Raw genomic sequence first — 15,858 nt, forward strand, 5'->3', positions numbered from 1 at the left:
AAGCTATAAAGCATCATAGACACCAAAGGCACTTTCCAGAAAAGTCAATATTAATAAGATACTGAGAAAATAAAACCACAAGATAAACTCTAGGAATTTTGGGGTAATCTACTAACATTACTACCTTCCTTCATGTTACTCTTATTTTGGAGAGGTTTTGAGGTGTTCTCATCTGGAAGAAAGGGGAAGGGGAGGGAACCCTGACTGAATAGATATTGTTCTACTCTCCACATAGTACTTCTCAGTTTTCTTAAAAATAAATTTTTAACTCCCCTCAAATCTCTATATAAAACAATACCACCAAATTATATAACTGAAACTCCAGTACTCTACCCTGAAAATTAACTGATGTGCTAACATTAACCCAGAGTCAAAAAATAAATAAAATTAATATTTTACAACAAACTCACTGCCATTGAGTCAATGCTTACTCATAACACCCCTGTAAGACAAGGTAGAACTGCCTCTGTTGAGTTCCCAAGACTGTCTACAGGAGTAGAAAGCTCTGTCTTTCTCCTTCAGAGGGACAGTTGGTTTCGAACTGTGGACTTTGAGGCTCACAGCACAAGGTACAACCATTACACATCACTATGGTCCGTCTTAAAAAAGTCATTCCTGAATAGAACAGTATGCCACCTGCAAAAGCACAGTTTCTCATTAAATATCCTGAACTGCTTGCTCTCAGTTTTAGATTCACTACTGTTTGCTAGTCATATTGAATAAATTGCTTCAAGCTAAACATTATGCTAGGCAATTGCAACAAGCAGCATCAGCATTTAATTTATTGAGTTTAGTACTTGCTACATGCCAAGCATCATTTACATATATTAACTCACCTTATAATAACTCTATAAAATAAGCACCAGTTTTATCTCCATTTTTCAGCTGAGGAAACTATGGCTTAATCACTGTATCACCAAACCTTCTGTTTTCTTTTTATCTATAAAAAAAGCAAAACTAAATTCACTGCCAAAGGGTCATTTCTGACTCAGAGACTCTATGTATAGTTTCAGAGACTATAAATCTCTATGGGAAGAGCTAGTCTCATCTTTGCCCATAGAGCAGCTCAAACTCACTCACTGCCATCGAGTCAATTCTGACTCACAGACAACTCACTGGATGGGGTAGAACTGCCCCTGTGGGTTTCCAAGACTGTTACTCTTTATGGAAATCCTCCTGGGAGCAGTTGGCCACTTTGAAATGCTGACATTGTGTTAGCCACCCACCAAGTAACCTTGACGCCACCAAGACTCTTGTACACTTATAGTTAACAGTCAAAAAAACGAATCTATAATGTCACCAAGGCTCCTTTGGTTTACACTTTATAACAATGAGTGAATTGCCACCTGGGCACAGCTAACTTATCCGGATGGCTAGGTACCCCTGCTACTAGGGTTTCCCTTTCCCTTTTAGCTAAAGACACAATTACATTCCTTTCCCCTTAAGTCTCACCCTCCATCCTTTACTCTTCCTAACTGAAGTGAAGAGCAGCCTACACTGGTAGGGAGGCCTGAAGTAGGAGGGTCAGCAGTACAGAAGGTAATGGAGGAAAACTTTATAGGCAAAATGTCGAGTTGTCTCCTATCTTACCAACTGTCATTCTTCAAATTCCTAATCATAAACCTTCATTCCTTTCCAGTGGCCAAATCAAAGCCAGAGCCTTGGTTTAAAAAAGTTACATGAGCTGCTACCAAGTAAGATTTTGCTCCCCTCTAAGACTAACTAGTGTCAAAAATGGCTTCTTTCCTTTCAGAGAATATAACATGGTCTAAGAGATGAGGCACATCTTCTAAGACAGGGTGAGCCTTTGTTTATTAGCTGTATGAACCTAATTACACATCTGCACATAGATAACAACTGTCTTAGTCTGAGCACTAGGTTTGCAGGAGCAGGAGGAAGCTTACTGCCTGAGAAACACCAGGTTAGGTTCACTATGGGTCAGAATGGACTCAATGGCAGCAGGGGGCCTACAGAAGAATAGGATTGACAATAGGCACCCCAAATCCATTTTGAATCTCCACATATTATTCATCCTTCATTGAATTTTTTCTGACCACTGGCAATGCCAAAAGTTTTACTTCCAGGCAGAGTTCTGCTCTTTGCTCAGACTCCCCTAGCCAGCCCAAGGAGGGCAAGCTCAACCTCAGAACTTAACAGGGGTGTGTCCTTGAAAGAAATTGGAGTACTAGGGTTGAGTAGTCATATCTTAGACAAGATGGCCAGAGGACCTCAGAACTAATCCAGGAAGCTTTCTTAATGGGCAATGCGGTGTGTTTCCCAATCAAAGTTCCGTTCTGATAGTGGGGTCCTGTCTGCAACTGTGATGAACTCTCTGCCCATCATGAATTTAGGACAATTTCCTTTGTTATGTGTCCTATTTAAGCAGTCAGGTGGCTGTGAATTCCTTGGATACCATTATGCCCTCATACTGATTGTCTTCCTCATCCTGATTTAGACTTATAAAGGGGTGTCTATAAAACATTTGAATTGAGGTCTCTTTTCTCCTAGAACACTACCTCATAGGGTAACATGGTATGAAAAGTACCTGATAGTAGGCATCAAGAGATTTCCTTTGTATTTTTCATTTAGCTCTTACATATGATCAGTATCCCAAGCTTTTATAGAAAGGTCTTTCAAACTTACAAACCACAAGAATACATGTCTCACTGTGACCTAGCCCACACATCCATATACATAACCACTCGCATACCTGAGGTTTCACAAAAATAACAACTTCGCCACATGAGATGCAGTCAGATACGCTCTACTTTCCTTGTTTTGCTAGTGGTTACCTACTTAGTTGATTTCACAACTCTCCACTGGGTGGTGACCTATAGTTTAAAAAGAAACTTCCTTGGCACCCTTTTCTCACTCCCTCCCCACCTCCACCCACCCCTCTTCTCTCTTCCTAACCCTCCTCCCTAACCAGACACAAAGGCTTCAAACCGGTTCTTTCCAGTTCAGCCACCTGCTGAGAATTAGCATTTCCATCCCAGATACACAAAATCACACACAACATTTTCAAAAGGTCCCTGGGCAATTCTTACAGATTCTCAGTTGATTATGTGCACATACAATCACCTGGAAATCTTGTTAAAATATTGGTGCTGATTTAGTATATTTAGGGTTGGAATGAGTAGGGTCAATTGCCTCATATACATAAAATTGTTTTAAATCTTGTCACCAAACCACTCCTACAGGAGCCCCTAGAAGCTTTGAAATGCCTGCTTCATAAAATACGTAGAGGTAGGGATGAGAGATTAGGGAAGCAGGAAATAGCTCACAGCATTGGGAGAGTGGAGAGATATTATCATCTTGTGAGAAAGGAATTATAAACACCACTTTCCAGGTGAAGAAACTAAGGTTTTGCAAGTCTCCCAAGCTCACAAGGCATATCACACCCCAGATCAACGCCCACCTTTTTTCCCTAAGGAATATTTGTTCTTCCTACTATACCAACTGAAAAAGAATGTAACTAATAGCTTCCCTTGAATTTAAAGATTTAGGAATTACTTCCTGCTGTTCTCACTTTGAGGAATATCAGAGTTAGCAGCCATCACTTTAGCCACTGCACCACCAGGGTTCCTCATCCTTTACCTGTTGTTCAAATGGCACAAAATTCTGTAACCGGTACCAGACTTTGCTCAACTACTCTTCTGCTCTCTGGGGATACAAAGCAGCTGTTAGTTTAGTGAGCTGATTTCCTATATATACCAATGACACAAGCCTGGTCAATAATGATAAAAAATGGCTTCCAGTGTGGCCACTGGTAGGAAGGGGTTTCAAAATGTTAAGGGAAAAGGAATGAAAAGATCATGGATCCCCCTCCCCCAAACTATTTGAAGTCCCCTCATCCGTGCTGTTAAGGAGCCCTACTGCCATCCACTGGGGTTACCTGCACTAAGCTTGTGCTGCTAACCACTGTTGGAAACCATGAGTCACTCCACTACATGGTAGAAAGATGAGGCTTTTTACTCAGAAAGAGTTACAGTCTCAGAATCCCACAGGGGCAATCCTACCCTGTCCTATAGGGTTGCTATGAGTAGGAACTAACTCAGTAAATATGAGTTTGGTTTTGGGTCCTATGTGCTGTTAAGAAACCTTGATGGCACAATGGTTAAAAGCCCTTGGCTGCAACGGAAAAGGTCTGAAGTTCAAGCTGTCACTCCACAGAAATAAAAGGCCTAGAGATCTGTTGCTTTCCTAAAGATTACAACCAAGAGAATCCTATATGACAGTTCTCCTCTGTGCTACAGGATTTCTGTAAATCAGAGTTGACTCAATGGCACACAACAGGCTGACTAGACACTATAAACTACAATTCTTGGTATGGAGATTTGTCAACAGTGATGAAAGATTAATCTGTATGTAACCATCAAAACCCACCCTTCACTGATTCTAAGAGGGGAAAAAGCCTAAACTGTATTTTTCTGACTCTAACAGCTAGCCTTTTACTTTTGGTTTACCTTTTGTAAGTGACGATCAGTTTAAGCAGTTTACTCTTCATAAAAATCATTCTACTGGAAAAAATATTACCTGATGGTTACCCTTCTCAACAGTCAAAACTTCCTAATTCAATTGCTTCTATTATTTCTAATCTTCTCAGCTAATAAGCAATTTCCATGTACATTTTAACAAACAACATAATTAGCAGTTAATTTCCTAATTCAACACCCTAACCAGATTTATGTTTGTCTAAAGAACTAAGAAGAGAATTTAAAAGATTATCTGGTAAATTTTGTTATATAACACTTACACAGAATGAAGGGTGGTACAAAGGCTATTCAGTCATTTTTCCTGGTCATAAAGAAAGGCGGCAATCTACTTTTGAAGGCCTACTAATCAAATTGCTCTATGACCACACCCAATCACATATAAATTAGTATCTTGCATCTGGCCTCATTCATTTTATATCATCATTCCCTCTTAAGACTTTCGATTTTCATTTCTGTCCAAATAATTTTAAAGTGTACTGTGTACATTAATTTGAAGTCCTAACTTCAATAAAAATAATTAATGTGTTTTACTCACTAATTCTACAGTCTGAAACTCCATTAACCAGGTAACACTTTAAAGCCAGTTTTTTCTACAACTACTTTATTTGGGGTAAAAACAAATGAAAATGCCTGTAACATTTACCAGGTGAAATTACATGTCTTTATAAAAGATGAATAGAGTTCTCTGCTTCTGAAATGAAAGAATCCAAATGAACCGTACAAAATCTTTCTGGGATTAAAATATTCAAGCTGACTACCTAAAGATAGTATGCATGGCTCTGAATAAAATTAACAGCATTAGTACTAATTATTTCAACTTTTATTATAAGACCTCCATAATAAAAAATTAAAAAACAAACAAAAGACCTCCAAAATCTACAAAGACATTAAAATCTTAAGAACTCATACAAAATACTCTGATATATACTTCTGAATCTCTAACCACATTGATAACAGTATACTGCATCTTTGACAAAATGTAAAGGTGACCTTATCTAAAAAAAACAAAACATGCATTTTGACAGAGTAAACCCAATGTTCCAGAGAGAGGAATTTACTACAAGAAATTCCACAGCACCTAGTCTACACTTTACCTACTTTTGTGCCACATGGACAAGAATCTAACAACCTTGTTATTGTTTTTGTTTTAAGTAACAGTAAAAACCAAAAACAACAAACTCACTGTCAATGAGTCAATTCCAATTGATAGCAACCCTGTAAGACAGGGTAGAATTACCTCTCCCCCCCCCCCCATGGGTTTCCTACAATGTAATTCTTTGTTTTTTTCAAAAATCTTTTATTGGGAGTTAATGTAGATCATATCACATCATATTCCACAGCTGAATCACACCAAGCAGAGCTGTACAAATGCTAGCACCATCAGTTTCCAAACATTCTCTTTCTTCTTGACCTCCTCGATGTCAGCTCCCTTTACTCCCCCCTCCCCTCCCCCACTGCACCCCCCAGGAGCCCTTATTCTACGGGCTGTCTCTAGAGGTTCAGCAGTCCTAGGGTTCATAGACCAAAAACCAGGAAAAACATTTAACAAAAACTCAAGAGGGCTGCCCCCAATGACGTGTGTGTGTGTGTGTGTGTGTGTGTGTGTGTGTGTAAATAATCAGAGTTAAACCCCAAATTGAAGGAATATACACACAGAGAGAAAAGGTTAAATGTTGAAAACCAGATCAGGTCCAAGGTGGGGTGGGAAATCAACTGACAAAGTTTTAACTGTTCAAGTCAGATTTATCATTTTTATCTCCAATAGTCATCTCTCCAATGTACTGTTTTAGACTGCAACTCTTTACAGAAGTAAAAGGCCTTGTCTTTCTTCCTGGAGCAGCTGGTGGTTTTGAACTCCTGATCTTATGGCTGGTAGCCCAACATGTAGTATAAGGAAAAACAGACGACTAATACAATCTCAGAGGAAGATTGGTTAAGTGTAGGCAAGTGATAGAATACAATTAGACATGCCCAAAGGTAAAAGGGATCTTGGAAAATCGCTTGGGCTTAGACTGATTTGACATCTTCCTACCTGGTTTCACCTCTTTATACCTTTGCACCTATCATCCTCTCCAGACAAGCTTCTCGAGTGACCTATTAATACATAACCCAGATGCAGCTCCTCTTTAGAACGGTTTGCACTACCCTTGAAATTTTATTCTATAGCCTCCCCTCTATGATTCATCACTCTCCCGTCTCCTTGCATTCATTGCTACAGACAACTGGTCAGTGTGCCAAGTATTAAGCTTCTACTATGTGCAAACTGTAAAACATTCTGGACATATTGTGAAGCACAAGTCAAATATTCTTTCTCATTAGATGGTCTACTTTCAAAACAAAAAGATTCACTTCCATCAATTCCAACTCATATGAACATATATAGGTAAATAAATAAACCTAATAATTAGAGATTCTGACATGTGATGTGAATGAAATAGAAAACGCTTCTCTCTCAGTACCCGTTTCCATCAAATCACATATGATCACTTGTAATTATTTACTCACTTGACAACTTTCTATGACAGTAAGCTCCATAAAGTTTTAAGCATGCCTGTCTTGTTTACTACTCCATCCCAGGCACTCAGTGCCTTATAGTGCCTCAGTGAAGCTCAATATTTGTTTAATGAATAAACATCTGCTTCAGGCTCTTTAATTTAGAAACCAGTAAGGCCTTAGTGGTTTTCTACACTAAAGAGAATTTGAGTACAAGTTCAGTCTAAAATATTATACCACACTCAAAATATTTAACTAAAAGCTTAACCAGCTGGTATCTAAAAAGGGTCTGTGACTCTTTCATGACTTAATTTCATATAAGACATTTTAAAGCACAAGATAAATGAAGTTCCTGAAGAGAAATATTTTAAGTTCCAACAAATAAATGGTGACAGTGATATATTTTCTTTTTAATGAACATTACAGAAACAAGAGGAGCCCTGGTGGTATAGACGTTACCAGTTAGTTTACTAACCACAAGGTCTGCTGTTTGAAACCACCTGCGGCTTTGAAGAAGAATGACAAGGCTTTCAAGTCCCATAATGAGTTAGACTAGTATTGGAAACCCACCCTGGCAGTTGTACCCTGATCATCCAGAGTCGCTATAAGTTGAAATTGACCTGAAGAAAGTGAGTTTAGTAGGTTGAGAGCAATGCGACAGCCCTTAAAAAACTTTCCAAACAAACCACGATTTCTGAATGTTCTAGCTAGTTCCTAAAACTTCTAATTTTATTGACCTCTTTCCCTGAATCATTTAGTCAGAAAATCACTCCCATGAACAGATAAGTGCCATACCTACTCGAGTATAAGCCGAGTTTTACAGCACTTTAAAAAAAAATCATTTTATCGGGGGCTCTTCCAACTCTTCACAATCCATACATATACATCCACTGTGTCAAGCACATTTCTACATTTGTTGCCATCATCTTTTTCAAAACATTTTCTTTCTACTTGAGCCCTTGGTATCAGGTCATTTTTTTCCCTTCCTCCCAACCCTTGATAATTTATAAATTATTTTTCCATGTCTTACACTGTCTGAAGTCCCTCTCCACCCACTTTTCTGTTGTCTGTCCCCCAGGGAGAGGATTATATGTGATCGGGTCCCCCTTTCCACTCCACTTTCCCCTTTACCCTTCTGGTATCGCTACTCTCATTATTGGTCCTGAGGGGTTTATCTGGATTCCCTGAGTTTCCAGTTCCTATCTGTACCAGTGTACATCCTCTGGTCTAGCCAGACTTGTAAGGTACAATTGGGATCATGATAGTGGAGGGGAGGAAGCATTAAAGAACTAGAGGAAATTGCATGTTTCATCAGGGTTATACTGTACCCTGACTGGCTCATCTCCTCCCCGTGACCCTTCTCTAAGGGGATGTCCAATTTCCTACAGATGGGCTTTGGGTCTCCACTCCACACTCACCCTCATTGACAATGAATGATATTTTTTTTGTTCTTTGATGCTTGATAACTGATCCCATCAACATATCATGATCACAAGGCTGGTGTGCTTCTTCCATGTGGGCTTTGATGCGTCTCAGCTAGATGGCCGCTTGTTTAAGCCTTTAAGACTCCAGATGCTATATCTTTTTGACAGCCAGGCACCATCAGCTATCTTCACCACAGTTGCTTATGCACCTACTTTGTCTTCAGTGATCTTTGTCAGGAAGGTGAGCATCATGGAATGCCAAGTTAATAGAACAAAGTGTTCTTGCATTGAGGGAGTACTTGAGTAGAGGCCCAATGTCCATCTGCCAACCTATACATATATGTATATAGATCTATTTCTCCACCTTCATATAAATATATTTACATATATACATGCCTGTATTTAGACCTCAATAAATGCCCTTTGCCTCTTAGTTCTTTCCTCTATTTCCTTTTACTTTCCTCTTGTCCCACTATCATGCTCAGCCTTCATTTGAGTTTAAGTAATTCCTCTCAGTTACATTGCCCTTGATCAAGCCCAGCAGGCCTCCTACACCCTCTTCACCATAGATTTTGGATCACTTGTTGTTCCCTTGTCCTGGGTTTGTTAACACCCATTTGTAACACCAATTTCCTTCCCACCCACCCCCACCCCCAGCTGGCCCTCGCCACCTCCCTCTCTCCCATGTCCCCTCCCCAACCCCAAAGATCAGTCCTTTGTTTCCTCCTCCAGATCATTTATCCCGTTTATCTCATCTAGAAAGACCTGCAGAGATAATCATATACATAAAAAATAAGAGGGAGCAAAACAAAGCAACGAAAGAAAACAAAACAACAAATGACAAAAAAAAGAAAAGCCTGTAAATAGCTCAAGGCCTGTTTGTTGACCTTTAGGAGTGTTTTCCTGTGGAATCTGATGGGGTGCCACACCCTAGCCCAAGTCTATTTTTGGTGCTCCCTCAGGATTTCCTTGCTCTGCTCCCCTTGCTCTTCTGTTGCATGTCCTTAGTATTTTGCCTCAGTGTGTTGGGGTCAGATCAGGTGCAATTCCCGCACTATGTCTCCAGTGTTGTTCCCCCGCAGGGCTATGGGTCAGCGAGAGATGTCGTGTCTTGTAGTGGGGCCAGCCATATGGTCTGTGCATTGGCTGCTCTGAGCAGGGATATCGTCCTCAAGGCTTGGTGGGCCAAGATGTGTTCAGCACATTTTTATGCAGCTTTTGTGGTAAAATTAGGTGCCTCGGCTGATATTCAGGTTGGCTTATACTCGAGTATATACAGTAATTCACCTAAGTCTATATTTTAAAATGTCTTACACACGTTTTTAGTTGAAACTTCAGAGATAGGTTGAAAACTAATATGTAAAACTTATGAACAGGCTACTAAATCATGAAGCATATGATTTTGACTTAATGTTTACAATATCTTGGTTCACAAGTTAGAGGCAGCATAGAATCTCAGAATTTAAAAATATATATTTTAAAAGGAAATCTCACTCTGTATATACAACTTATTTCTCTAATAATTAACTTCATGCTTTACAGTAACATTTTCTTCAGCAACATTAGAGAATAAAGTGATTCCCAATGGAATCACAGACACTAAGAAGATAACCAACTTAAAAAAATCATTGTTTTTATGTAATCCAAAACAATGATTACTGGAAAAGTTTTAGGATTTTACATATCGTATATACGCAAGTATAAGCCAATCCAAATATCAACAGAGGTACCTAATTTTACCACAAAAACTACATAAAAATATGTTGGAAAACCTGGCTTATACACGTATATACAGTATATATGTAAAAGTTTCTAAGTCTACTTCTGTAGAACAGTATAATTTACTCTGAAGAAAATGCCTCACCTACATTTTAAAGAATATAATCTGAGTAATCAGCACAATGAATTACATGAATTACTGCAATTTGACCATTATTTAAACACAAATACGTTGAGCCACTAATGCTTAAAATTCAACTAGACAGACAAGTAAGACATATTCATTACATAATATCTGCCTCTTAAGAGGCTATCACATGCTATCATGCTTATTATTTCTCCACACCTATTATTACATTTTCACTCATCCTTATTACTTAAGACCATATGTGTCTGGAGAATTTTAATTGATAAAGTTCTTATGTTATTCTGGCTTGTTATTTCTTTACTAATTTTATTTAGTACTGATAACCTAACTTCCTCTTCAAGGTGCTTTTTGGTCCTGTAATTTTATGTATATATATATATGTATAGGATGTCTTCTTGTTTCTTCATTTACATTTATCATCTACTCCTACTTCCTTTTGATTTTAATTACTTTTTATCTAGATTTAATCTCTTCAGTTGAAACTGTTATTCTACATCAAGCAAGTATGAACATCTTTTATCGCACAAATCTCTTCTTCAGATTTAGTCAAAATACCTTGATCCCATCTTGTTTTCTGGAGTCCAGTTTATTACCTCTGTGGTCCTAATCCTATTCTGTGCCTTTTCCTTCATACTGAACTGAACCGTCTTCTTAGACTTTTGCTAAGATATTTCTCCCTGTTTGTATACTCTCCTACAGGACTTTCTTAAATGAAAAACATGCAAAATTACCATTTAAAGTTAACCTGTGCATGTGATTAACTCATCCAGCTAGTCCAGAAGAGAGAAGAGCTCAGTCAATGTAGTTTTATATTCCTCTCTGAGCCATGTATGCCTACATTACATACTTCACCATACAGCCTTTTTAGAGATTAAATGATCATCTAAAGGTAAGTCAACAGTTATGGCTGCATGATCAACAAAACTTTAAATAAAATTGTAAAATATGAAGCTATTATTTTGTTTTTGGTTTTTTAAAATATATATATATAAAACACATCTTCTATCTAGGTCTACATACTTCTAAAGGCAATGTTTCCATCTCTCTAGCCCTTCCGCCAAGAAGTCTGAATTCTTCAATTTACACAATGGCAGTTTTGGCATCCTCAAAAGGTTCAAATTTTGTTCCTTTTCAATGTTCTTTGCATTTGAGGAACAAAAAGATGTCTGAAAGGGCAAGATCAAGGCTGGAGGGTGAATGGAATAAGGTTTACCAACAAAATTCTCATCAATAAAATTCTCATAGAACAGCTCCTGCTACTTTTTTTTTCTTTTTAATGTAACTGTACTTGTCACCACCTGAACTTATAACCTGTATTTGTCACTATTCTTGAATAAGCAGGTACACAGTACCATGATGGAAGTAAATTCCTTAGAACAATTTCCCTAGCCTTCACTGACACAGCTTTCAGTTTTCGTACAACTTCTTAATAAGCTCTAGTGATCATCCTGTATCCTTGGAATTCCTAAAAACAGTCTGAGCTGACCTCTCTCTGCCGTCAATTTAACTGGGCCAGCATATCCCCTGGGAAGACACTCTTTTAAATGAGCCTGCTCTTTGAATTATATGGTAAACCCAAGACTTATCCTCGGTTACAATTTGCTCCATAAACTAGCTTTCACTAGCTTTGATCAACAAACACTGATGAAAAGATCAGCTTGCTGATCCTCATTCAATGCTTTTGACTTTCATGGAGCTAAAGCTTGCTGAGACTAATATGTTCACGTAAAACTTAAAATGAAAAAACCTGTGAGAACTCAACTTCAGTAGCTATTGCATCCAAGGTAAATCTACGATTTTCTACCAGCTTCTGGACGGAAAGAGTAAGTGTTCATTCGTTCAGGTTGACAGTCTTTCCTCTCTTGGCTCATCATTTAGGTCTTCCCAACATTGCTTGACTCCATCTACAAACTGTTGTTTTATGTGGAGCAGTATTCTCATAGCTGCAACGCTTCAATGATTTAGGAAGATGCCCATGTGAGTTTTGTTTAAAATGTGGTATTAGCCCTGGCCTCAAAATCATTTTATTCCATGGCATACGTAGTACCTTTTTCAAAATCTGAAGGCACCCCAAGGAACCTAAGCTAACGGTATTACTGAAAGACCTTGTCTACAGCCATTTGCTAATCTCTAAGACATACTTAAACATATTTTTGTTTGGAAAAAACTAAAAACTCAGTGCCATCAAGTTGATTCAGACTCACAGAACTCTATAAAATAGGGCCGAACTGCGAGTTTCTGAACGGTTTAACTTTACAGAAGTAGAAAGCCTCCTCCCTCAAAGGAGCTGGTGATTTCAAGCTGTCCACCTTGTGGTTAGCAAACCACGGTGCTGCGAGGGCTCCTTTTGCTTAGCCTGTGCACATGTGAAACCGACCTCTAGTAGCAACGCATTTGGACTTCCTTTCATGTAGTACAGTGAGTTTTTTTGGCTCTCCCACCACAACTATAAATATATATATATATATTTCATATTTTAATGCAGTTTCCTGAATTCATTTACTTAATACAGTTTCCTTCTGTGCCCAGTGTAATAATATGAGGTCAGTGTTTTTGTTTTTCAGAGTTTACAACCCATTAGTTTGTTACTAATTCAATTAATGGGTCACAATCACTATTTCAAATAGAAAACAAAGTATCCCACACAGAATGAATGGTGCATGAAACATATATATTTTTTTTTCAGGGGAGAGCGCGAACGCAGTCCCCCACTACCACAAATTATGCAGTCGAGTTTCCCACATTTGGGGAAATCGCAGGGGTCAGCACATCCGGAGTGCAATGGATAAGCCTCGCCCTGGGAAAACCACCTTCGTGATCATGGTATCTCCCCTGCCAGGTACATATATATATAATTGTGTATTTTGTCATAAAGGTTTGAATGTCACTAAACATGAAGCCTATATAAGCATCTAAGCCTATATGATTCAATTATGCCAGGAGGTTTAATCTAAGATCAGAAATACAGCATTTTAAAAAACAAACAAATTTAAGGATACAAAAATCACTTAATTAAATGTAACTACTGATGTTAATCTTATAATTGTAAAATCATAAAGATTTTAGGGAGAAAACAACTCAGAAAATATCTAATACAAAGTCATCACTTAACTCCTCTCCCACAAAAATAAACCAAAAAAACCCCACCCAAATTCACTGCCAATGCAATTCCAACTCATAGCAACCCTTTGGGACAGGTAATGGGATTGCCACCGTGGGTTTCAAAGATTACAACTCTTTATGGAACTAGAAAGCCTGATCTTTCTACACCATCACTTAATAGATAAGGGGAAAGCACAGGCCCAAAGAAGTAAAATTATTTCACTAGACTAACTCAATAAATATTCCCTGAGCACCTTTGAGAGAGATCTAAAGATGGGGGGACTGCTTCCTATAAAGATTTCCAGTCTCAAAATTCTATATAACTATGAGTTAGCATCAATTCAATGGCAGTGTTTTGTTTATTGTGTGTGGTTTTTTTTGGTTGACCATGTGCCAGGTTCTAAGAATGAGTCAGGATAAAGAAAAGATACCTTTGAAGAGTTTACAGTCTAGAATAGCAATAAGCAAATAGACATTTGTAATAATTACTGAGATCAAGGTCACTTTCTTCAAGTATTAGAAGAACAGAGAGCACTTTAACCCAATCTGAGTTGGATGACAGAGACTGTCCAATAAAAGTGGGAAAGAGATTAGCGAGGAAGAAGGGGAAGAAAAAACACGAAGAAAGGCACCCAATACAGTAAAGGATGGCAGTCAGGAAACAGAGTAGAGCAGCAGAATGCCTAGCATTTATGTGCCATTTAATATCCCGACTACCCTCTAAGAAACACCGCATCAATGTGCCCATTTTATAGATGAGAAAACTGAGACTCAAAGCAAGGTTAAGTGACTTGCCCATTGCGAAGTTGTGAATCAGACCAACACTTAAGTCAACAAGTCTAACCTCAGCACCTATGCAGTTATCTACTCCACTTCACAGGTTATAGAAAATAGGAAGGAGCCAAACAATAAAGACTTAGTATGCCATTCTAAGACTTTAGATTTTATGCAAAAGGTGACTCACATTTACTGAAACATATTAAAAGTGAAGTGACAAATTCAGATTTATTATTTAATGAGGTCACCTTGGCAGTTATATGGATGGACTGAAAAGAGGCAGCAACTAGCTAGTCTTGTCTAGAAAGGTACTATAATACTTCAGTTAAGAGAAATGATAGATGAGCTAAACAGTGGCAGGGCAGTCACCTAGAATCCAAGTCTACTGACCACTACAACCACACATTTGCTCCAGATCAAAAAAACTTAATTTTGCCCCTTAAACCCACTATTCCAAAAGCTCAAAAACTTCAACCTCAGAGAAAATGACACATTACCTTTTAGGTCCATTAATTATATAAAATCTGACCACTAGATGTACCAGGTACATGAAAATAATTAATACAAAGCTGGTTGGAGAATGGAGGGAGGTCAATTACTACCTACAGTCCTTTTCTTACTTTGATTTCTCCTCCTTCCTCTATACACTATTCCTGGAACATTCATGTTCAATAGTCAATTTGAAATCAATGTTCTGTCTAGACATGACTGTTATAACCTAACAGAATTAAATCTACCACAGAGGAAGGCTAATGTGGTCCCAGCAGTGGCAATAAATATACTCTCTGGTCTAGTCAAATTTGGCTTAAACAAAATGGATGAATGAATAACCAGAGAAAAGCTTTTTGAAAGCAACAAAGAGTTAAAGAAAACCTGAATATTAAAAAGGAAATAAGAGCAATCTAAAGTTCAAGTCATTTGATCCCAAGAAAGTAACACTACCCCCAACAGAGAGAGTGAGTGTGAGTGAGTGAGTGAGTGAGTGAGTGAGTGTGTGTGTGTGTGTACATACACTATCTGGGCAATTCTCAGGTACAAGCAAACCTCAGAGTTATTGCAGGTTCCATTACAGATCCCTGCAATAAAGTGAGCCACATAACTTGAGATTGTTTTTTTCTTCCCAGAGCATATAAAAGTTAAGCTTACACTGTACTGTAATGTTAAAAGTGCACAAGCATTATGAGAAAGTTTAAAATATTCTCAGGATTACCAAAATGTGACAAAGACATAAAGTGAGCGCATGCTGTTGGGAAAACGGCACTGAAAGGCTTGTCCACATATGATTGCCACAAGTCTTCGATTTGTGAAAAACATAAAGACAAACAAACAAAACCAGTATCTGTGAAGCACAATACAGGAACAAAGTGCAATGAAATAAGGTATGCCTGCATTCTAAATCCAACTCAATCACACTTAAGCCCAGCAGGATCCTTCTTGTGTCACCCATGAGGCTAAGCAGGTGTTAGGTTCTACTAGCAATAAGCCTACAGTGAAGAGACGTACAGAAAAGGGGAGATGGGGAGGTAGATGAGGGAGCAAAAAAAGCAAAGGGAAAAACTTGAATGAAAAGGAAAGGAAAAGATGGTAAGTTACCAAACATAGTGAGTAAAGGAGAACCAGTAACCCTGATGGCAAAAGTAAATAGCAACAAAAGAAAATTTTAGAATCGAAAGATAATTTATTAACTACTAAAGTCTCA

General features: G+C 38.2%; 1 protein-coding gene and 1 non-coding gene across 2 annotated transcripts in view; both read right to left on the reverse strand.

The window, feature by feature from the left end:
* ACVR2A (activin A receptor type 2A) overlaps positions 1-15,858 on the reverse strand; it is a 105,109-nt gene that overhangs the window by 83,830 nt on the left and 5,421 nt on the right. The gene's annotated exons all lie outside the window — the stretch shown is intronic.
* LOC142425083 (U1 spliceosomal RNA) lies at positions 12,964-13,127 on the reverse strand. The gene has a single exon (XR_012779459.1). It is a non-coding gene; the product is annotated as a U1 spliceosomal RNA (small nuclear RNA).

The sequence above is a fragment of the Tenrec ecaudatus genome, chromosome 13, assembly GCF_050624435.1.
Source record: "Tenrec ecaudatus isolate mTenEca1 chromosome 13, mTenEca1.hap1, whole genome shotgun sequence".
Lineage (NCBI taxonomy): Eukaryota > Metazoa > Chordata > Mammalia > Afrosoricida > Tenrecidae > Tenrec > Tenrec ecaudatus.